This window comes from Monomorium pharaonis, chromosome 10 (assembly GCF_013373865.1).
Source record: "Monomorium pharaonis isolate MP-MQ-018 chromosome 10, ASM1337386v2, whole genome shotgun sequence".
Taxonomy (NCBI): Eukaryota; Metazoa; Arthropoda; class Insecta; order Hymenoptera; family Formicidae; genus Monomorium; species Monomorium pharaonis.
In genome coordinates, this window is record NC_050476.1 from 2309476 (window position 1) to 2334061 (window position 24586).

Sequence of the window (24586 nt, forward strand, 5' to 3'; positions counted from 1 at the left end):
TGTGTACGCGTGTATGTGTGTTGTTAGTCGGGGCGAAGCTGCTCGCGAGAAGCCGCGACGGTTTGTTCCATCTCGTGTGGCAGAAACACGGCTGGCTACATACCCTCACGCCATGACGCGACCCCGCTGCCGCTGCCGGTTTTTACCACCACCACCACCGCCGCCGCCGTCTAATCCCGCCGAGCATTCGCAATCGGATACGGCATTCTCGGCGTGCATACATCCCCCGGGAAAAGATTCGCCGTTTTTCGACGGAACTGTCTGCTAGGGGAGTGTCATGCCCCTATCTCACTTCCGAAGGCGTAAAACACAAAATCAAATTGATTTATTGATAAAAAGTCCCTATAAAAGTACGTTTTTAAATACGATTAATGTTACGAAGAAATGGACCGTTCTTCATATTACAGACAAAATACGATATTTTCATATATTATTTAACTAATTTCCAGTGAAACAGACACGATAACAAAATAATATAATATCAAAAGGCAAATCTGTGTGCCGCTGTGCATTACACGCGGCTTTAGTTTCATCCGTGCACGGATAAATCCAAGTCCAAGTTCGCCGGTACTCCGACACAGTCCATATGCTGCGGAGAATTTTGCACAGGTTTACGCGAAGAGGAAACCCCGTGCATGTTTATAGCCAGCCAGGCATTATAATCTTTTTTCCCCCCCTCTAACATTCTCTCGCATCGCGCGGGATGTTGTTAAGGCACTGGTAAACTTGTACTTGAATTTACTCGTTTAAAATTCTGGAGAATGTATGTCGGCCCTTTAGATTTCGGCGAACAATGCGAGAGAGATTCACACGCCTGTTTCGCTCTGTATGCGACACTACTGAACGTTAATGCGATTTGTCGAACGTTATAATAGTAATAACGTATTGAGGCTGGTTTATTGATTTTGCAATAATAATGGAGGGTACTGTTTATCCGATTACTCTCGCTGTACGTACCATAATGCCGAGTTCTCCTCGATGCATGCGTGTATGTGAAAACGTTGCGTGTATGCATTACATTATAACATACGTCATGATTTTAATATAATTCGGTTGGACGTATAAATCTCGATGTAACTCACCAACGTAACCCGGCTACTGATATATCGGAAGCAATAAAAATTGAAATTCTTTAACAGCTGGAATATTTTCCTAAATTAAATTTCCTATTTTGTTCTCTTTTCAACGCCAATGATATATTCTGTTGTAATTGCCAATAATTAATTAATATTGCACGGACGCATGGAGAGCGAATTCAACAACGTATATTTTTTAATATTATTTTATTTATTTACCGTTCTGTGTTTGCCCATCTGTCGCGGGGTAAAATCGCTCTGCAAACTGTCGACAACATTTATGTTGCACACACCGTATTCTAAAATTGACAGAAACATTTAGACGGCAGTGCTTCTTATTTATCACCCAAGATGGTGGCAAAATCTTTTCACGACGTTGTAAAGCTCGAACGATAAAAAGCAGGTGTTGAGCCGGCTGTAGAAATTGTTTGCAGCTCAAAATTTGTGATCTCGAAAGAGTAAGGGAGATAAACGCCGTAAATCGATAAGCAGCAAGAGAGACTCCAATGATACGGACTAAAATATATTGCTTTTCGTATGAAAAGAATTATCGTAGTTACGAGTTTTAGGGATTAGAGTCGAAGATTCATGCGTCAATGGTCGAAAGGTTGGAGATCCTCGGAATTCTCCTAAGGAAATATAAAGTATCGTTTTCTCCCGTCTACGGGTCCCTACTAGTAGTCCCGCGTAGTATTTTAGATTTGCCATTTCTCGAGAGAAAGCGCAGTTGACGCGCCGAAGATTCCATTTTCCGCGACGGCGAGTCACGGGAATATCTTTACTCCCGGACGTTATTTTTCTCGCGGCCTCCGCGGTCGGATTGAACGAACGAACGAACGAACGAACGAACGAACGGACGGGCGGAGGAGGCGGACGCGCTTTTGCACGCGCAGGCAGCCTGGGAAACGGAAACTGACGTGTTGTTGCGTGCATCGCATATACCTGCTCGTATTCTATCGTGCCGTGCAATTCGCAGAAGGTGCATATAAACCGCTTGTCGATTTCGGAATGCAAACCGAACTTTATTGAAATACACCGACGTCTTGCCTATCTTGCCGAGCTGCCGCCGCTATTCGACTATCATTTGCGTATTTTCCAAGGAGAGACAATGTCTCCTTGGTATATCCCGTGCGCGCGCTTTTACATAGAAATGATTTTGTTCCAGCATTTTCCCGTTTATCGGAAACGCACTTTAAAGTATAAAATTAAATACGTAAAATATTATGTATTTATAAATTCTCCCGCATGATATTACAGGTATTATAATATTGCAGGCAATGCATGCGAAAAATTTGTTGCGGGATGCGCGGAAATTTATATTTAGGTAATATTTAGGAGTGTTAAACGATAATAACATTGCGTGAATAATACTCTATCGCGGAACAATAGGTAGTTGTTAGCTTACTCCCTTTATTTTTCCCGCGTAATACGCTCGATACATGGTTCGGCTTTTTCGGTGTTGTGTTCACCAATTATTGGTTTTGGTTGTTCGACCTGCAACCGAAACACGCTTCGCCCGATGTCGCGGACCCTCGTTAGTAGTTCGGTATTACATTCTCTATCGGAAATAAAATATCGTATAAAAGCTCTCCAAGGGCGATCGCGGATGCCGACCGATCGATATTCACCGCTAAAACACGTTGTGTAAATTTCAACATGGTCCTGCGGCTTTTCAAAAAAAAAAAAAAAAAAAAAAAAAGGGAGAAAAATCACAAACCACCGCAATGCCTTAAATTTGCATCGGGCTTTCATCATGCGCCTGAAAACGCATATTTCCACGTATTGACGCCATTTTGTTGCTATCGCAACGATAATATTTTCATACACTCCTGTTTGTTCAAACTTGCGTTGAACTCTTGAAAGTTCGATATCAGAATGAAGTACCGATATCAATATCAAGTATCGTAAAATAAATTACATTTAATTCCAAAAATTTGTATTGGTAAAAAATAAGTTTTATTTTATTAAAGTGAGTTTTTTAAAATAAAATATGGATTATATTGCTGTAATCAAACTTGTTTTTTGTTTTTATTTTCTACTAGTTTTTGAAATATAACTCAAGATCCAACAGATAAATCTCCTTTAAAAAGAAGATCGAAGTAGAAACTTAAATGTCGCAAAGTCTGCAAACTACAATTTATCTTTGATAATAACGTTAGGAAATGTGTATTTTTGTGGAGATAAGAAAGACTTTATTTTTTATTTTTACGTTGGTTGAATTATTATTGATGATAAATAATAAAACGGAATGCATGGTGGTCAAACAATAATTTATCTACGGTGCAGGACCTTTTGCTAACGGAAGTCGTGCGGCAAACGGTAAAAAGGAGAGCGCGGAAAGGGCGAGGTGGGCGGATAAATTGATGGGTAGATACGGGTCGGAGAAAAGCAGAAAAGATAAAGAAGGAAAGGATACCCATTTTGGAACGGTGGTCGACTGCTCTTGGCTCTTGTCCAATTTCGGACGTTTCGATGTAGGAAAGAAAAGGACGAATGTCGAGAGAAGTGCAATAACAAGTGGGCGAGCGGAGTTCACGTTCGAACATGACTTTTGCGATAGAACGAAACGGGGTTACGAAAAAGTATTACGTTCGGCAAGTTGAGAGAGTATATTCAGTTTTATAAGAATAGGTGTGTACTTCGCTCGCGGGAATATTCATTCTCTCGCACATTAAAACTCGCAACTAAATCTCGAAGACTAGCTTTGTCGAGATTTTTCTTATAAAGAAATCTAATTCACGTACATTTTAATGAACATTTTTACCAATCATTTTTACCTCAAAAAATTAAGATAAGAAAGTTAACACGTATATAATAATTTATTATATTTGAGAAGAAACTAATGCGTTTCGATATTCGATAATGCATTCTTAGCTGCGCCAGTTCATTTGACATTTGCTACGTAGTCGTCTGACACAAGCTTATCGGCGTTAATGCAACGGTACGATCGGGCGTTATTGTAAAATTCCAGCGAGCGAATCGCGGGACGTAAATCGCCCGCTAACTGCCGGACGCTGCGTTAGCGTCGCCTATGATGATTTGTCGCCTCGCTCGATCGGAAGTAACGACCATTTCGGGGCCAAGCTTAACGATCGCCGGATACGGAGTCACGTACCATCGCCCATCGACTATACGGGGGAGGGTTGCAGCTGCACTCTCGTTCGTGCCGCGCTTCGTCCGAGCGTGTTTATGCAACTCGCGCGCTCGCCGCGAGCGTTCGCGATCGTCCCTCGGCGCTCTCCGGCGAATAGCAAACTCCGCGGTTCCTCCTCGTCGGAATTGCAAATACTACACGCCGCCGGTATATATTTTAAAACGAGCGCTTCCCGATAATGGCTTTGCCGTGGAATTTTCGTCGAAGCCCTGACCGAATGACGCCCGCGACGACGATTCGTCGCCTCGGTACTAGAATTGCTATTTTTTTCGTATCCAATCCGTGTTGTATTTTCCCTTTCTAGGATTGCAAACAGTTTGTGTACTTGCATATATATGCAGGTTATACGATATAGGTAGTAAAATGCAGTCTCACTTGTCGAAAATAAACATCGGTGAGAATCACGGATAAATTAACAAAGTGTTATATGTCCTACATGCAATTTTTGTTATTTACAGTTATTTTAAATTGCATTACGGTATTGTAAATGTCGAAACAAGATGCAAATTAAACAATGCACAAAAAGGGCATTAATTACGCAGGCGGCTGCGCTCGCTGCAAAAAGCGGCGCGACACGCGGCGAACTTTGCTCCGGAATGGCGGTCGGTCGCTCTCGGTGCGTCGATGCGCGAAAATAGAAAAATTCGCATGGCAAGCGTAGTGCGGTAAGATGGCCGACGTGGAACCTTGTGCCAATTTCTAGACCGACTGAATTTCCTAGAAGAGCCACCGCGACCGGACAAGCGAAAAAGCGAAACGTAATGGCGAAACGGGGATCAGAACGGAGGGGTTGCGAGATCGGGGTGGAGGGGGAGGGGCCGGGCGAGGGGTGCCTATTATTCACGCGGCGACGGCGTTAAGCGGGACGTAATTGTGAATATTTTTGCTGCATCTGCGCTGTCGCTCAAGACGATGGCCCTCGTCCAATTGTCTCGGTTCGAGCCAACTTCGGCTCTCCGTTAAAGCCGTCGAACTTGGCTCTGCGGCCGCTCGAATTCCGTCTCATAGAACACACGCTTACATACCCGCTGTAGCCGCACACACGATGCGCATATCATTGCCTATTACCGTACGTTAACGTACCGCGTTAACGATGTTTCACCGCGAATCCGACAGCTATTAATTTGATAATGGACGATCGGCTAATTTCGAGCTGTGTCATCAAATTCGCGCCTTACTGTGTGCACAGTAAATCCGGTCCTTTCACGGATTTCTCGTAAACCTCTGAGCTCAACCTCGCTTTGTTGTAGCGTTTACAGAATTAAAATAATACCGTGCTCCGGCTTTTATATGTATAAAAGATGATTATATATACATGTACAATTATTTTTTTAATTAAAAAGTAAAACTTCCGAGGTAAATCGACAATTAAAGATATCAAATTTAACGCATCGGTATGCAAAGGTTTGAATCCGAAGTTTTCATATTTCTGAAACGTTATTATTGAACGTAGAAAATTGTCGCGATTAATTTCCACTTTGTCATTTTTTAATTTCTTCGTGCGTGCAGTATCATGCATTCACTTTATGTACCGTGAATTGGATACGTTTAATCGATATTCCCGTTGCCTCATGTCAAACCTTTTGTACATACTCGTCCGCGCACGCATCGTTCGCTTACGATTATCCTACGTTTCGTCGATCGCTAGCATTTATGGACGGATTAAAAGCGGTGCAGGGGGAGAGAGTGAATAGGATCGGGCGATGGAAGATTTATCGCGTCGCTCGTTGCTCGCGGGAGGACGATCCCCTCCTCGTTAGGGGATGCGTATTACACAAGCAAAAATAACGTCCCTTTTGGCCGATATCAATCTCTTTTCGGCGGGGAATGAGGGATCAGGTGAATCTGGCTTATTTCGTTCGGTTCGGTGGATTCTGTGTCTCCCCTCTCCTCCTCTCCTCCTCGCGTACACGTACACGCGAAGGCGTACGTGCTCGTTCGCCTTTATGGCTCTAAACGCCGGGCATGCATGGACGTCGGGGTCGAGTCTTAAGCGAAAATCGATGTGGCAATTAGACGCTTGCGAAGATCGCACAACAGCTCGAATAAAAGTTTGCATTTACATTGAGAAAAATTCTGCATGTTTTATACGCATTTCCGTGGCCAGTCGATCGACGGTAAATTATTTTCAAGCTTTTAGGTATTTATTAATTATAGAGATACACATGCATTGATTATTTTATTTGTTAATACAAATTTTAACTTTTTTCCCCAGCATACTAAATAGCATTTAAAACACAACTCTGTGCTTTTCCATAATTTTTTACCAACAGTAAAAAATTAATGTAATCGAGACGGATTATAAATTTCATCGACTTTTCACATGATAATGCATATTAGGCCGGTATTCATAGTCGAATCTTATTTTAAGATCGTCTCAAGTAATGTCTTAAGATGCTAATACGGCTCTGTGATTAGTTAATGACATCTTAAGACAGTACTTAAGATGATCTTAAATATATGATTCGACTATGAATAATGGCCTTAGAATGTGTAAAAAATATATATGGCAGAAATTCGTGGCACAGTTACATTTTATTTTCTACTAATTTATTGTTGTTATTTACATCTTTTAATATACATTCGATAAGTAAGACTTCTGTTTACCACATCGAGATACGATCGAAGTCTGTAAGTGTAAGAGCTTAACCGTTAGCGCCAAGTAGTCGAGGCGGAAGCAAAGTTTTCTCGAAAATGTTACGGTCCCAACGGAGTCGAGAAGTCGCACTCGAATTGCCGCGGCTAAGTCCGTTGCGGCGACCAAAGGCGGGTGATCCACATTACTCGTGGTATCATGTAGACGCGAATAGGGACGGCTGCGGCGGCGACGGTGGCGGGGCAGATATTCCAGTAACAGAGACAAACTGTGTGTTTGCCCCTTCATTACCCCTGAGTAAACAGCAGCTGGTTTTAATTACGGCTTGCGCGCGCGTGCGCACGCGTCCCTGCGCACCTCCTTGCGTCTCCTCTCGTTTGTTATTTGCTCGCACGCTCGCCATGCCGAGCCATCCAACTTTCTTACCCGGTTCGGTTAAACGTCATCAACGAGACGCGGCTACTCGGTGCTGGGTTTCGCTCGTTGGCGAAACAGAATCGACGCATTTCGAAATTGTGTTCACCCGAAATTTTGCGAAACATCAAAGCTATGCCGTCATTCGTACACCGCACGTGTTGTACGCACTGATGTAGTACATTTATCATTGTTCGATTCCAAATGAAATTGAGAGTTTTCGTCAAAAACATTTGCTCTCATATTTTATGTATGAAATTTCTTTTTGTACGCAACAGTGTGATGTAATAGTGACGTAAATGCAGATGTCCCATAATATTCTGTAGATTAAATAATTATTTGTGGTATTAAGCGGGGGAATAATGTTTTAATTAAAATAGAATCGCCTGTGATTACTTAGTAACATTCCACGAATATCTTTCCTTTCGTAAATCGAGGCTCAGGTTTGAAAGGGTTAAATGACCCAATGCAGACGAATTAAGCGCGCCCACGTTTAGTTCACCTTCAGCGAGCGAATTAATGCACTCGACCGTATATCGGGTGCATCCAGCTCCTGAGGCAGAAGCAGCCGGCCGTGCTGTCGTAGCGGATCGTTTCGATCGTTTTGCAAAGCCCGTCGTTATCGCCCGGCGAACTCGGGGCGTAACCTGAACGATGAAATAAATTTCGAAAGACATCGCGCTTAAGGAGTGATCGGTCTCGTCCATAAACATGAGATGGCGGAAGTACTAGGAAGGAAAGCGAGGGCTGATGGCGAGGAGATAAAAGGGCCGCGCGAGAGGACTGTAAAGGGACGAACGGCGAAATTCCGCCGACTTTATCTTTTCCGCATTTAATCTTTCTCCTCGCGCTTCCTATCGCGCGAAGCACGGAAGTCGATCGGAAGTGGGCAGCGTGGGGCTCGAGAAACTGTTTGGAACGATGTTATCAAAAAGTTGCGGAAATCCTCTCTAATCCGCGAACCGTCGCGTCGGGTTAGAGGAACCGACGTGGCGTAAAGTTGACTTGCTCGAAACGGGATACGAGCGAATCGCGAAGCATGAATTTGCCTTGTGGTAAATGAGTCGTAGAGGAAATACTTTATCTGTACGACCTCGTTTCTCTCCTCCACCGCCTCGTGGGAACTCGTTGAAAGCTGCGAGAATGATAAGAGATTCGCATAAGAGCGACGAAATGTAACACGTGAAACTCTTCATTGTGTCATCACGTAATATGTTACAGTGAGGTCAATATTCGCATGACACATTTGTTTATAATATAATACACGTAACAGATATGAGATGCTTAATTTACGTTTATTTCGAACAATTATTTTGCGAAATGAAAGATACAATAAAGTATAATTTTTGGCAAATTTAAAATGTATAGATGGAAATTTTTATAAATGAATGTATGAATACCTTTTATGTGTGTTTATTCGATTGCGGCGATTCAATTCAATTACTCATACGCGTTCTATTAATCTTCAGCTAGCGATGGGAAAATCAAATCCTGGTAGTTATTAATGAAGCTTTATTAAAATCACCTGTATTCACAAGCGGATGGTACTTCTTCAGAATTTTAATTCGAAGTTTAATTGCCGAGAGATATTCAATCCTCAATATTAAAGAGCGGCAGAATTATCTGGACTACTAGCGTCCTATAGAAAAAGACAAACTTGATACAAAATAAGAATAAGAATCGATTGCAGAAGCATTCTTTTCGCGGTTTTATAAGCGCGATACAAGTAGACATCGCAGTTCTGTTAATTTTTAATTTGTGGCGAATATCAGAGGTGAAGTTTCGTATATTGTCACGTACTGTGAATACTACAGCCAATTTAGAATGGCTCTCTTTACGGTAGATATAAGTGACCTTTTTAACTGCGGTCCGTTACGCATAATTTACGTTCATTATCTTTAATGGGCGGGCTATTAGGAGGGGCGCGAGTAATAGTATGGCAATACCACTAATGCTTCCGCCCTCTCTTGCCCTGTCCCTTTCCTCCTCCTTCTTCCACCACCATTTTTCTACCGGCGCGTTTAAACGTCTACTCAATGCAAATAATGGCCGGTAGCGGAAGAATATTGTTTCTTGTGCGGAAGAAAGTAATGACCACGGGGCGCGAAGGTACAAGAGCCGGATGTATCCGGAATTATATCGGGAATTGCATGTCAGGCGTTTTCCAAGAGAGACTTATTGCCTCATCTATAGCCCTCGTTGGAAAGACAATGAGATTGCGCGGAAGATTGTAAAATTATACGGTCCACGTTTTTTAGATAAAATTGGATATTGCCTTTCCTTTTCTAAAAATTTGATCAAATTCATTGTTATTTTAATTTTTTTTTTCAAGCCAATTTTTTTGCAGAATTTCAAATTAATGTTCCATCAAAATCGATTGACATTTTAAATTTAAACAAATAACAATATTTTAAATTTCCTTTACTAACACTTAAGTATAAATTAAGGAGCAATTATTAATAATGGCTGCCACGTAAAAACTTGTGGGATTTTTACGTCCGCTAGGTGGTTCGTTGTCATTGCGTGGTTATCCTTAAAAACGCATCGCGATGGACGCGGTGGACATCCCGGCGGCGCAAATACCTCCGAATGTCCCTCGGGCTGTCACTTAGTGTCCTAAAGAAATAACATTTCCTTCTCGCGCATCAAGCGCACCATTGTCGTCGTCGTCGTTGTCGAGACGACGACGTCTCTCCTGGAGACGTCTCGGCTGGGTAACACCGCGGATTCGCGTCCCGCCGCATTTTTATTTCGCCACGAGGCCAGCCCCGAGTCCGACGAGGGATAGAGGCGCACAGAGGGATGGAAGGGGACCGGGATCTACCCTCGCTAGGCATTGCACAAGTGTCAGCCTGAATAATACATGTTCGTTGCAGCGAGTATACAGCCTGACACGGCCTGTTCCCCGTACATATCTATGTGTATATGTATACGATGAACGATACATATATGTGCATGCGTGCGCGTATACATATGTATGACGCTCTACATGGACGTATTTTCTTTCCCCCGTTCTCTCTTTTCGCTCGTTTCATCGTTCTGCGTTCTCTCTCTCTCTCTCTCTCTCTCTCTCTCTCTCTCTCTCTCTCTCTCTCCCCTTTCCGCTTGCCTGCAGTTACGCTCGGCGAGTCCTTTGACAAGCGAGTTTACGTTATCGCGCAAATCGTAGCGTCGGCATACATATGTAGGCGCGTGTAGACGGCAGGACGTGTCACGGCCGTCGTTCCCGCGACGACGAGATCTCCGCATCCCGCCGTGGCGTGGGTCGACACCTGGCGTATGCAGGCTTACCGGAACACACCGTCTTACCACCGGATAACAGAGAGACAAAGACAGGGAGAGAACGTGACTGACCTTGTCAGGGGCTGCGCTTACGGACTGTAAGCTCGTGTAAATTTTCGATTTTACGCAATGAACATATAACGACGATGTTGATCAAATTTGCCAAGTATTGCGGATACTAATGGTCATTGGTAGTTTAGTTTGCCAGGTATTGCGGACATCAATGGTCATTGATAGTCGAGTTTGCCAGGTATTATGGTCACCGGCGATCACTGAAATGTTTATTGCAATACCAATACAAGTGCATTGAATTACAATCTCGAATTGTGCTACGTACAAATTATCGTGACCGAAGTGATCTTGATTAATTGTTTTCCTTTGCAACCCGGAATGAGAACAATTTTTTAACTATCTATTCTCACTATTATTTAATTATTATTTAAGAAGTGTTTTGGAGCATTATGATCTGAATTTGAAGAATTGCCCGAACGAAAGTGCAAATGAAATTCTTACTTTGGTTTTTCTTTTTTCAAGTGGAACTTGCGCGGAACACGTATCGCGAGTTTTCTTATTTTTTCCTTGTCGAATCTCTTGCCCTTGTTTTATCACGTGCGTGCATCGCGTAGTCGAGGAGAGCAAAGTCTCTCTCTCTCATGACGGTCCACTCGACTGCCATCCTCGTCGTTTCTATTTCCGACGATCCGACTAACGTTCGCTTCCACTGTGTGTGTGTTGCAGGGATTACGTTCGACGCGAATTGGATGCAGTGACGTCATTGGGAGGCAGCTCCACGGTGAGTAAAGTTATGTATGATCCAGGTTTCAATCTGATTCGGGCCGGTCGCATCCGAGTTAGGCATTTCGAAACGTACGACACGAGCCCAACTGACTCGAACTTTCGTAGCGAAAGAACTTTATACGCACCTTGAATATGTATTCGGGTTATATTACGAGAGAGCGATGATCATATCATATAAGATCATCAATTTATGAAGGGGAGCAAATGTTTCCTCGTTATAAAAGGAAAAGATACACAAAGCAATGGCGTGTATCTTTAAAATGTAGTTTTTTAAAATGAGAAAAATGATTTTAAATTTAAGCTTTCCAGCTTTAAAAGATATTACATTAAATTTTGTAATTTGGATTTTTCTCTGGATTATTGAAAGCTAAATTTAGAGAGAGATAAAAAATTCGATATTTTTCAAAGTACCATCGTGTGTTTAGAAAAGTATTTGGGTAGTATCCCATATTTGCTCCTGCCTTCGCGGTAAGTAAAATACGCCGTAACAGGGTTAGCCGGGCTATGAATAAATTTAACACGGCGACCGAGATTATAGGGTAGAGGGAGTGAGAGATAGTGGAAGAAAATAAGAAAGAGGGAGAAAGAGAGAAAGGAAAAAGGAAAGTAATAATATGTGAGAGAAGAGACATTTTTAACCTGCGAACTTGCTCTCTTTCTCCGCTTGCGATGACGTTGTCGTGCAACCCTCTGTTATGTGGAGCTTCTAACCGCGCGCGCATACACGGCCGTAAATGAAAGTCCTGTGTGTGAGATATCTGCAAGCTCACGACGAAAAAGCCTCTCGGCAAAAAAGTCCGATGAGCGAGAGAGGGTGACGAGGAATGCGCGGGAAGGAGGGAAAAAGCGTGGGTGGAAAGAGGAGAAGGGTAGAGAAAGAGAACGGGAGAACGGGAAGAGACGGAGATGGTCGCGCTCGAAAACATTTACAGGGAATCGGATTAGCGCGGGTATTTAATCCCGCTCGCGGCTTTCTCGTCGGCGAAATAAAAAGGGGACAGGTAAAAAGGGACGCAAAAAAGATAGTGCGCGCGACACACTTTGGCGCACGTGTGCGGAACACACTTTTCTAAACACAGAGCAGAATCGCCGACGTAAAGGGCTCGGCCAGAATGGAGCAGAGAGAGAGAGAGAGAGAGAGAGAGAGAGAGAGAGAGAGAGAGAGAGAGAGAGAGAGAGAGAGAGAGAGAGAGGGGATAGAGGAAACGCAGTCCTCAGTAAGATCTCATCTCTTTAATGGGGGCGGCTTTTCACGACGAACGAAGCTATCTCCCGTGAGCTTTCATCGAATATCGGGACTTCTGACTGATAGCGTCGACGTTGAACGACAGTGTGAAACCGCGAAAAATTCGACCTGCGATTTGATTTACGTTTCAGAGAACGATTTTCAATCCTGTTTCAAAAGGAAGAGGAATGAACGAAAATATTTTACACTATCGATTTTCGGGCTCGACTGTTAATTTCCTTCGAAACCATGAGCGCAAGCTCTTAAAAATTTACATCTCCTCCCGCTATTTGATCCTCATTTGATAATTCATATTTAAGTTAACCTCTTGTTATTTACAATCGCAAGAAAATTATAAAATGCAGTGTAATTCTATAAATATATAATTATATGAGAGAGGAAGAAAGAAGAGAAATATTGGCACGCGTGTACAAGATTACATTTTTCTCGATAAACCATTTTGTTATATGTTTATTACGTTCTTATTACAGTTTTTCTCAATATTATTAAAAAATTTTCCATAAAAAATCGCAGTCTTATTAATAACAAATCGTCGATGTAGCACGTTCACCTTTTCGCGCGCGGCAGTAGTACAGACTTACGAATGACGCGTAGTAAATCTCGAGAAACGAAGTTTCGGGTCGGGCCAGGCCGGGCCGAGCCGGGCCGGGATCTCATTTGAGAAATCGCAATTTCCCTTACGTCGTCCGCATACGGTTGCATGCGCCCTCGTCGCGGCGTCTGTCGATATATTCCGCGTACGTTGTAACGACGTGCGCCGATTGCTCGCCTTCATTTTACAGCCGCACGAGACGGGCAACGGCGAGACGCGCGCGTGCGCGCGCGGGGGTGCAACATTTCCTTCAGCTTCCATCAAATCGTACAGCGAGGTCGAAACACCGAGGGTAGCCCGGGGAGGAGAAACGGCGGTAGCACGTATCGCTCAGACATTCGTCCGCACTCGGCTAGCTCTGCTTCACGGCGGGCATTCGCAATTTCGCTTTTCTCTCACTCGACTCCGCCGTCTCTCTACCTCATCCCCTTTCCTCCCCCTTCCCTCTCTCGCTGGGATCTCGCGCTCGTATTTCGCGCGCGGTACTGATGGGAAACGTAGCCTTTACGTCTTATCGAGAGCCGGCCGGCAGCGGTAATCGTGACGGCCCGATTTCGTGCCGCGGACGATCTACTACGGCCGAGGAAACCCGGTGAAAAATGATCCGGTATTTCAGATACGTATATGGGGCCTGCAGCCCTTCTCCCCTTGCGCGGGCCCGCTCGTGTGAAAGGGCGCCGAGCGATACGTGACCGTAGGCGAGTCTTCATAAATCCCCCGTCAATATCGGCGAAAATGTGCGCCGCTGCCAGCCGTTCTATTTTTTTTTCCGTTACCGTTTTTTTCGTTCAAATGTTCTTTACATTACGTTATTTCAATCTATTAATTCGGTAGCCGACTTTAATCAACGTAACCCTTTTTGCCGCGATTCAGTGGAATTATCGATAGAACTTTCAGAGGAGCGAAAGTAAAAGCTCTCTTCCCTTTCTCTCAACGGAAAACGTCCAAACGTGATACCTGCTTAATTACTGGGGCTTTTGTAAGCGAAACGAGGCGAGTGCTCGAAAAGGGAATGGCAAAATCGGTGAGAAGAGCGGAAAAAAGGGACGGAACGATACGACGATACCGATGTCGAGAGGGGTTCGCGAGAATGTCCATTGCTAACGGGCATTTGTATGTAAATGGCCTCATAGTTGCGAAAGTCTCGTCGAGAGAGCAACGGAACCGGCGGAGTGAAGCTAACGAGACCGATCGTCTCGGCGGGAAAAAGAAGAGACACCGGCGGGCAAAAAGAGAATGCCGGAGCGAGGAAATAAAACGATCGCGCGTTTGAGTTTGGACTCGCGTCTGCCGTTAATGTTCCTCCGACTGTTTCCCCTTTTCGCTGTCTTCCCGTTTCGCGCGGACCAACATCTATTTCCTACGCTGCGTTGCCCCTGTCGACAAAACTCGAAACTTCGTTCGCCGATCGTCTCTTGGAACAATCCGCCGCCGTTTCCGACGGGCTAGCAGACAGTCGAAGACCCGGAATGGATAAGTAAAACACGTTATACGTTCACGAAAGACAAGTTGCGCTTGCGTAAATATATTATTATTTTTCGTTATACAGAACGCTATGGAAAAAGTTTGATGAAATTGAAATAATTTGAGTGTTTTACGTGTGAAATTTGATCGGGCTGCTATTAAAGGGAAAAATAATTTCGTTTTTAAACAAGGTAGTTTTATTAATATAATTTATTATTTATTCAATAATGTAATTACCATTAATCGTCCACTTAAAAAATTTTTAATTTCTTTTTTAACTGGGTTTTCGAAGACTGTATTAAGTGATTTCGAATTTGCTTTTACAAAGCTTTCCTTTAAGGGAGTGCTTCGATGATTTAAAAAAAAAAGATAATTTGATGGGACGAATACAATAAATGATGAAGTACTTTCCATTCTAATTTTCTAATTTTTTGTTGCTATTGTTATACGTGATCGAGCATTATGTTATAGTATTAAAGTCAGTTCTTCAAGAGAGGAGTTAAAAAATTAATATATAAGTGACTGTCATAAAGAAAATAATGGATTATATTACTGAATAAATAATTATAACAAAACTACTATAGTATTTATATTATTCACAAAAAATGATTTTTTAGTCTTCTCTAAAAAAAAATTTAAAAATTGATCGAATTATTTAGAACATTATACATACATATCTTCTTACTTTATATTAAATTATCTTTTTTTTAAATATAGTTTCTGGCAAATTAATCACACACTCACATTATATTTTATAATAGTTTAATACGATGAGACTACACATATAGCACATACTTTTAAAATAGGATATTTCAAAAGCGAATTTATCATTGCATAATTCTTTATTATTTGTTATATTTCATGACAGTTCAGTGCGCGATAAGGCTACATATAGCACGTGCTCAAAATAGGGTATTCCAAAAGCAGCGTATTTATCATTGCATAATCCTTCTTTTATGATGCGGAGGCGGATTGTCATTGGTTTGATATTTACGATAATACGCGGGACTTTGCATCCGATAAAGAATTTCTACGTTCGATTACGAGATATACGGGATCTGGACCGAATCCACGTACCTGAATAAATCATCGATACCCGCGATCGAACGCATACGGCGCGGCGCGGCGGATGAGATACGGACGAAATAACGTGAAGACTAAACACGAATTTATACACCGCGCCGTATATTTATTTAGGATGGAATTTATATTTCTTTCCCCGGGACAGGCGGTAAAACGAGATATATGAAGCCGTCCCTAAAAGCTTGGCATGCCAGTTTACAGTCGCGCATGCAGCGACGGCCAGCCGAAGGAGTACGTGCGTACGATATGCGCGCAGGGACGGAGGGGGTTGTCCGGCAAATAGTTGGATCTCCCTTTCTCCTCCCCGGAACCGTATATCATCCCGACGGGATTTATGCAACTGGCACGCATACACGCGCGCGTCCGCGTCGGCTTAACTCAAGGCGGCGGCAGCGCGGGTACGTCGCCGTTGACGGTGGTGCCCTTCGCGTGCGACGTGTACCGCGTCGCGACGGTGCATCTCACCGAGTTGCTACACTGCAGCGAGCGATATAGGATTACCTCCGATGTGTAGGACAGCGAAGGAGAGACGCGTCAACTTAAATTTCATTAATCAAACTGCGAATAACTGGCGTATGAATGCGACGATACTCCCATGATAATATATATCTCTCGCGACGTATTACTCGCCGTACTACGTACGCGGCTCGTCGCTATTCTTAGCCTTTGGCATTCTCTCGGCTTTTGTTCGACGACGACGACGGCGACGGCGAGGTCGGGCCGACGCGACGGCGGGATGGATCCTTGATTCCGACAAATCGGTAAACGTATACACCGTAAACCTGCAAGCTCGTCCTACGCGCGTATAAGCTCGCAAACACGTTGAACATGTCTCGCGAATGGCTGACTGACGCGAATCCGTAATTGCATTCCTCGTGACGCGCGAATACGTTTTAGCTGATTGCACATTGGATTATCTATTCCCGATGCGCCTACAGTTCTCTTGTAACGGCGACGTCAAGTTAAGTGGAATAATAGCCCGGCGCGCACGAATGAGAGAGGTTCATCCGGAGTTATCTTTTAATATCGACACGCGCTCGAATGGCGGACTCCACGGGTAGTTTAGATTCAGCCATTGAACGGGTAATGAGTTGCCATTAACGTGTTGCTGTGTAGCGGCAACCGGTCGGCTCGCAACTGGACTGATTGCCGCCGTTTGCATCACTGCAATGGATTTATTACGCGCGGTGCTGAATCTGAAAGCGGTATTAGTGCCGCCTTTCTAAGCTATAATATCGTAACCATTTCCATCGTTCGATGATTCGGGAAGTTACAGGAATAATTGGCTTTTCATTTACGTGAAAGTTATAATTATCTATTGAACGAACTGCGCACGGGATTAAATTACCGGTCTTTTAAGACGGCGTTTCATTGTCGATGAAATTGTATGCAAATTTTCTTTAGATGTTTACGCATTAAATGTATACGTTGAATAGGATGAAAAAAAATATCAATTTAATTTAATTGCTTATACGATACATTGTTATTGCGTGTCGCGAGAAAAGTTGTACGTAAATTATTAATGGAAATACGCGACGTGGGCGAGAACAGTTTTATGGAAGAGCAAATGTTCATAATAATTTTCCATCGATATCGAATGCGTGTTTGTTTTTGCTGACCCGCGGTAGCGATTTGTTCCAACAGCTTTTTCGAGTTAACCACTGCGAACCGATCGCGGCACGTAACATGTAGAAGGAAATAAAATGGAGCGGCGGAGATAAGGATACCATGTGCGCAGGCACTATAGCGAGGTAGAATGACAGCGCGATAAAGCCGTAGACAGCGAATCGGTCCCGTGTAGCCAATCATTGGGGGATCCTCCCATTCCCTGTTTAATCGTCTCAGCAACCTGGGTTCCGGCGGGCCGATAATGAATACGCCCCGTAGTGCAGTTAGGTACATCTGCAACCGACCATCGGGACATTCTCCGCGAGCGAGAAGGCCTCGCCGAGGAATGTCTGTTTCGCTCGAGAGCGCCTGCGAGAGGAGATGGCCGTCTTGAAACCCTATCGGCGATGAATATTACTGTCGGACTTCTGTTCCGCGGAAATTATGGGAATCATCGATGGAGCTTCAGGCAGGACGTCTCGTTCGCGGCTTGGAAAATTTTCTCGTCGCTCTTACCTTTCGCATTTGATAAAATCTTGCAGATTTTCAGGAAAACTTCCCGTTTAATTATGTTGAATACCGACTTCGATGTTCTATTTTAAGCGTAATTATAATGCAATTGCGTATATCTACGGTTAAAAAATTGCATAAAAATATTAGGAAACATATGTTTCATATATGTAAAACGTAGAGGGAGTTTCTAGTTTGTTTCCGTGCGCTTTGATACGGTTTTTCCATTAATCTGCTTTGTTTGCCGATGCGGTTGACTCTTCATGACCGCAACTCTAACAAAATAGCATAGTTTCGTAAACCGCTCGTTCGTCACAGAGAAATCACGGATAGTAGAGCCGCGCTCTAATCGAGTCGCATACAGATTGGAACGCCACTAAGTTTGATCAAAAGCGGACACACGAGCCAGTCCTCGATCCAAGTTCAAGTATCGGTGAATTCCGATCGGGCGGGATAGCGGGATCGGTGGTAGAGGGAACGGCTCGTTTTCGTCAGAGTTTGCTCTATGTATCGTGTTTAATGCCTGCAACGCGATGTTTTCCTATTGCCACGCTTGTTCTGTGAACAAGCTTTCGTAGTACGCCACGTCGGTTTTGCCGGGAAGCTGGGAGTTAGGGAAAATCGCGCATGCATCGCAGGACAGGATGCGATCGCCTCGGGTGAGGTGCATCAAGATGAGTGAAGCGAGCGCGTCGTGTCCTCGTGTGAGATTGCTCCGAGCATGATTTACGCCGAAACAAAGTGACGATTTCGCAGGTGGTTCGACGCAGATACCCGACATAGCGTCGCGCGTGTCTAATGGCGCCTGTACGTGCAATTACGCTAACGGCCGAGGGCTGCAGGGATGAATTGCGCGTGTCACGGCGTTCCGAGTAGAGGGAAATGGTCTATTCGAACGGTCGCTCGGGCGCGCACCGTGACCGTGTTCCTACGTCCACTGTCTAATGAATCTAAGGGATTGCGCGAGGATCTTTAATCAGATTTAGAGTACGATGTTTTTTTGAATAAAAAAAAAAAATTATATATAGCGTTATTACTTAATATACAATTTAATTATATTTCGAGTCTTGTGTATATTTCTATTTGAACCGATTTTAAGTTTGTTGAAAGATAAATATTAATACTTGAAATACTTGGGTTAATAAATATTCGTTAATAGTCAAAGAATTGTTATTATAGCTACAGTTTATACCAAGGTTTATACTTTACAATAGCTTTTTTCGCGGAGAATTTAAAATGGTACTGAGATATTAAAAAATTAATATTATTCTTTTATATATAAGTGCAACATTATTATTCTTTTTTAATAAAATAATATAGGTATTATCACAATAACACGCGCGAAATTAAAAATAATATTTCTCGTCTCTTTTTTTTTTCAATGAAAAGCAATAATGAGCAATATATCGGACGAACTTTAGAGAAACAAAAATCGAATCCCCAATTGTTCCAGTATTAATCGACATTCGTGTCGAGTCGCGTCACGTTGCCGCGGACCGTTTATATTCGGCTGCGCCTCGATCGCGACAGATTTCGCGAGACGTGCTTTCAATTTCGCGTGCGAACATGCGTTGCCAGGACGCTTCCTCTGCCCCATGACGTTACGTTTCGTCGCGATGCAACGCGATCCGACATTCCGCGCGGCTTACCGATCCGCAAACGGATTCACGCGTGTTCGCGCGGTACGCCACGTGTGTACATTTGCGTGCAAACGAGGCTGCATTCAGACGTGACGTAGGCGCTATCGTTCGTATTTTAAATCCGACTCTTCTCGCATATCGCTTCGAAATTGCTTACTTGACGCTACGCGAATAACTGCTCGCTTTTTCATTGTCATGTACGTTTTGTTTAATGGGCTGAATAGGTTTTTTTTTTCTAAATGTGAAAGAGACTTTACGTATAGATTTATGTATTTATCTACAGGATTGATATTTGTTAACAAAATTCTAAATAATAATTATTTTTTTCTCTACTAATTTATTATTTATGTTTTTATGTATTTTATTTTATTTTTTTTGGTGATATTATTGCCGTGAGTAAGATCTCTTTTGAGATTGAATGTTTAGAATTATATTCAAAATATTTTTATTATAACTAAATTGCACTTAAAATTTCAAGATACTTATTATGCAAACTTGCAGATAAATGGAAAGAACTGTCGACAAATTAACGTTTTTTTTTTAAATTTTTGCGGAGATAATTTGGCATAGAGCGTCGGGATTGTACACTTGGTATGTCACTGAGAATCGGAGCAGACGTTTTGCTACGTGAGCACGAAACTCGCATGCACAATCCCAGGGGCATGTCAGCCCAATCGGACAAGAATGTCAGGTGGTCGCGTCACGGACCACCAGCTGTCCATCAATTCTGTCCATGGGGTACACGGGGGTTCCCGTCTCTCGTTCTGATTACGTCCGCATGCCGGTTGGATTTCACGTGGAAATTGCGACTTTGTTCCCTTCGGGCGCTCTTCCCCCTTTCACCCCCCCTTTCTCTCTCTCTCTCTCTCTCTTTCTCTCTTTCTACCTCTATCTCTATCTTTCTCGTCCGTTGGGCCGGCGGCCCGATGTCTTACAACTACGGCGACACAGAGAATAATGAAGTTTTGCGTTACGAAAGATAGCCGCGAGATATCTTGAGAGTCTGACTGGAAGTTAAATTCGATACGTCGCGACCGGTTTTGTAAGCATGCAATGGACGTATATACGTATTAACTCTTATGCTCTTGTATTTACAGTTTCTCTTGAAGAACTTTGCTGAAATCTTAAGACGTGATATGATTTAATAAATAGATCTTGAGAGTCAATTTAATTTGTTACATTATATTTACAATCGTGATTTAATTGTTGAAATTTGATGAGTTTATTTGAGATGTAGTCTAGTTTTGGTTCTTAGAGTTTAATTTGATATTTAAAAGAAGCTTATATGTGTGTATCTTAATAAAGATACATAATTTTGAATTCTGTAATCTATAGTCCGTAATATTAAAAATTCGTGAGTTGTTTAGACGGGAATAATTAACGTGAAGTATATATTTTTACGATTTATTTTATGTGAAACAGAAATTGCGATAATAAAGGGAATGTTTAAATATAAAATATCTGTATGACGCAGCAGGGAAAAATTGTTAAGTTACGTTCTTCCCAAATATTTTTTGAACAGAGTTTTTTTTATTTGGTTTTAGTCTTTTTACTTATATATATATTTTTTAAGCTTAAACAATTATAATTATATAAACTGAGAACAAAAACAAAATAATTTTACAAACACAACTAAAGATATTAAGGGAGTTTCTTTGTTTAGGCCCGGTACAGCAAGTGGCACAGGGGTTCAAGTAAAGAAAAATATTCAAATGACCATTTTGTTGTCTTTTTTGTTGTACATAGTCTAAAGTTAATAATGGTGAATATAAGAAAAAATTCGGCTATAAAGTACTACCTTCATTACTGAAATAATGTTTTTTTTAAATTGAGAATAAACATTCTTCACTATTATACCACACTTAGATAACTAAATACAACAATTTGAAATTTATATTATATTACTAGCACACATTTACTATACCTACGTGCTGTATTACTTCAATTATTGTAAACTTTTTTTATCTTATCAATTATTTCACTCAGACGAGCAAGTGCATCGTTTCAAAAATTTAACAATATACATATAACAATTTTCTGGACAGCTAAGATGTATCGTTGTAAAATTTCACTAACATTTGTTCATTACTTCTACGTTTAATACGACAATAAAAACTGAAAAATTTTGAAAATTTATCGATTCTCATAAGAGCTCATGTTAATAAAATATTTAATATTTAAATAACTAGCTAGTTCAACTTTCTGAAATTTTGGCAGTCAATTTATATCACTAATTTGAACTTCTCTACAAAGTTTCATGAAAATCTGTTCATTTTGATTTAGCAGCGGAATTCCCTTAATAAGCATTAATACATTTTTATATTCTTAGATTAATCAGTTTTATTTTTTTCTCTTATTTATAGTTATTGTCTCTTATTGATTATTTGAAACAAGAGATATTTTATTTGATATCAATGTAATCCGTAAAATTTAATCTTATTGCTATCTCATCGCATATGTAGAATATACAACTTCATTCTTATACGCACAATGTGATTTGTGTCATAGTACATATAGACCATTAAGTTATTTAAAATCTAGAACAGCTTTTTTTTCTTTTTACTGTCGACTCGATACAGGTTCAATTTCAACTGCGACAACGAAACTCACACTGCATGTTTTGTCTTTTCTTCTCTGTATCTCTCGTTACAAAGCTGTTCAATAACATCGCCCAATTTCACCCGATCTTCTACGAGGTTGCGTGCATAAGCTACGGATGTGTTGCATCCTCATCCCTTTCGTTCTCCTCAGCCAGCTTCTTCCCCTACTCTGCCGCGACTCTCTATGATCTTCGCCGCTGACGTTACGTCGGAGCACCAGCCAATCCGACATATCAATATTGGAATTGCATCTCAATGATGTAACTCCCGTTTCTCTGATCGCTTTGCCAAGTCCCCTTCCGCGGTCGTCTTCATTTTTCCATTTTCCATTTCGTTTCGCGTTACGTTCAATCTCCCTATATTTTCTTTGCGCCAGTAAGGTCTAGGTAGTTAAATGGGAAGCGTTAAAAACACGCTTGGAGGAAGAGAGAGAGAGAGAGAGCGAGAGAGGGGGGGAGGAGAGAGAGAGGAGAGAGTGGCAAAATTGAAAATGGAGAAATCGCGCCTGTCACTTTGCATTTTATCATGTTGCAGAATCTCGTTAGCCTTCAACAATATTTATCTGCCAGTCATAGTGATCGTTTGATGATAATGGCAACGTATTTGTGCGCAGGATGCCCGTGTATCGCTCGTATCATCGCTAAAGTGTGGTGAGTGCGGCCACGATAGTTATAATTGTATGGAGAGCACGTTCTCGTATAATCAAAATAGCTTCTCTTCTAATGGCATTAATAATGCCTGCGTTGCATTTAGTTCGTACACGATTATCTATGTTAAACTACGTTAAAAGTTAGAATGAAAACATGACAATGCATAAAAATTCTTTTCCGTATCTTTTGATACTGGATTTTAGGTATAAAATATACAGAGAGATAACAGTATTCTATATACAGTATTCGTAACAGCGGTGCATTTACATTTTCGAGATTTAAAAAATAGAAAATTCTTGCTCGTTAAAACTCATCGATGCCTCGACCTCTTTTGTTAAGATTTTTAAACACAATTCTCAAGACTCTTACGCGAGCAAGTGCGAAGCTGAAAGTGTCAGAGCCATAAACAGCGATATTATGTGGTATGGCGCGACTATTGCCGTGGCATTGGTGATTCGAGGACTGCGCCCGCAGTGTTTAAGATTCCGAACGCGTCGGTATGGCACCGTACGGTCCGGGATTTCGAAGTCCTGATCCGCGATACTGGTTAAAGCGAGCAATATCGCGATATTCTCATGGGGCGCGAGAGCAACTCGACGCCACTGCCTCGAGACACCACCGTTTATTCCCGATCGCGCTACTTCGACAGCCGACTCCTCTTTTCCTTCGTTCTCCCGTGTGTACTTACGTGATCGAATACGTAAGCAGATGGCTGGCCCGTTCTTCTATCTTCTCCTTAAACTAGTCCCTTTTTTCTCTCTCGCTCTTCCTTATTCCCGTTCACGCGTGTACTTTTACCTCGAGTCAGATGGAAACACAGATAGAATTCGGGTTATTTGCGGGGGTTATTTTAATTCGATCGGAGTAACGTCTCTTTTTCTCTCTTCGGGTTTTTGTCGTTTTATCCTCAATTGGATTTTCGACGGATAAAACGTATAGTTCTTTATATGCAATCTCGTCGTCAGAAATTAAGCGTCAAGTATAACTGGAAGAGCCACGAGGAACGACTACATTCTTTTTTTCTTTTATTATTTAGAAGTATATTTAGACATTTTGTCAAAGGAATAATCTGATGACTGCGAATTATTTTATAAAATGAGCAACTGCCGAATATGATTCAATGTTTTTATATAAAAACGTATAATGTTGAATTTGTTTTAGAACAGTTTCTGTCTTGTAAAGAAATGTTACTTACCGTACGCGATTAAAGCTCTAACTACCCGAAAAGAATGTAGAAAAAATAACGGGCGAGAGAGATGAGAGACAGAGAGAGAGAGAGAGAGAGAGAGAGAGAGAGACTACGTGTACCTGACGTTTCGTAGGAATATGTGCCTCATACTTGCAAGCACCATATGCTTTATGACGTAAAGGATAATAACGCGGAGTTGAAGAGAGAGTCGGCCGGCGGGTGTTGCCTTTTAAACGTTATGTTCCGAGCTTGAATTAGTTTAGTTGCCTTCGGTGCTTTAACTCGCTTTACGAATAGTCGACCAAGTTCGCGCTATATAAATTTAAGTCACAAACGCAAAATGATATAAAAATTTAATGCACCGAAAAAAAGGGACTGGAACAAGATGATTGCGAAATATAACGTCGCACAAAAACCGCATGTAGCACATTTTTCACGTAAATAGGTAAAGTGCAGGTGATATGCGACTGTTTCTTCCGACGACTTGGGGGATAATGCAGGAATGCAAGGTTCTGCGAATTTTTTATAATAAAAGTTGAATTATTTGTATTATTTCCAAATTAATTAAATTGCTTGGAGTATGCTTATAAATTCTGCAACAAAAAATATCGCGATAAATTGAATAAACACATTATTGATTGTGCTAAAGATAACATGTCAGAAATAATATTATTTATTAAACTC

The 24586-nt window shown here is 41.9% G+C and overlaps 1 protein-coding gene across 1 annotated transcript in view; it reads left to right on the forward strand.

The window, feature by feature from the left end:
- Window positions 1-11260: 11260 nt before the first annotated feature.
- LOC105836505 overlaps window positions 11261-24586 on the forward strand; it is a 322523-nt gene continuing 309197 nt past the window's right edge. The window contains exon 1 of the mRNA XM_036293301.1: window positions 11261-11315. The gene's annotated coding sequence lies outside the window, so the exon portion shown is untranslated. The remainder of the gene's footprint in view (window positions 11316-24586) is intronic.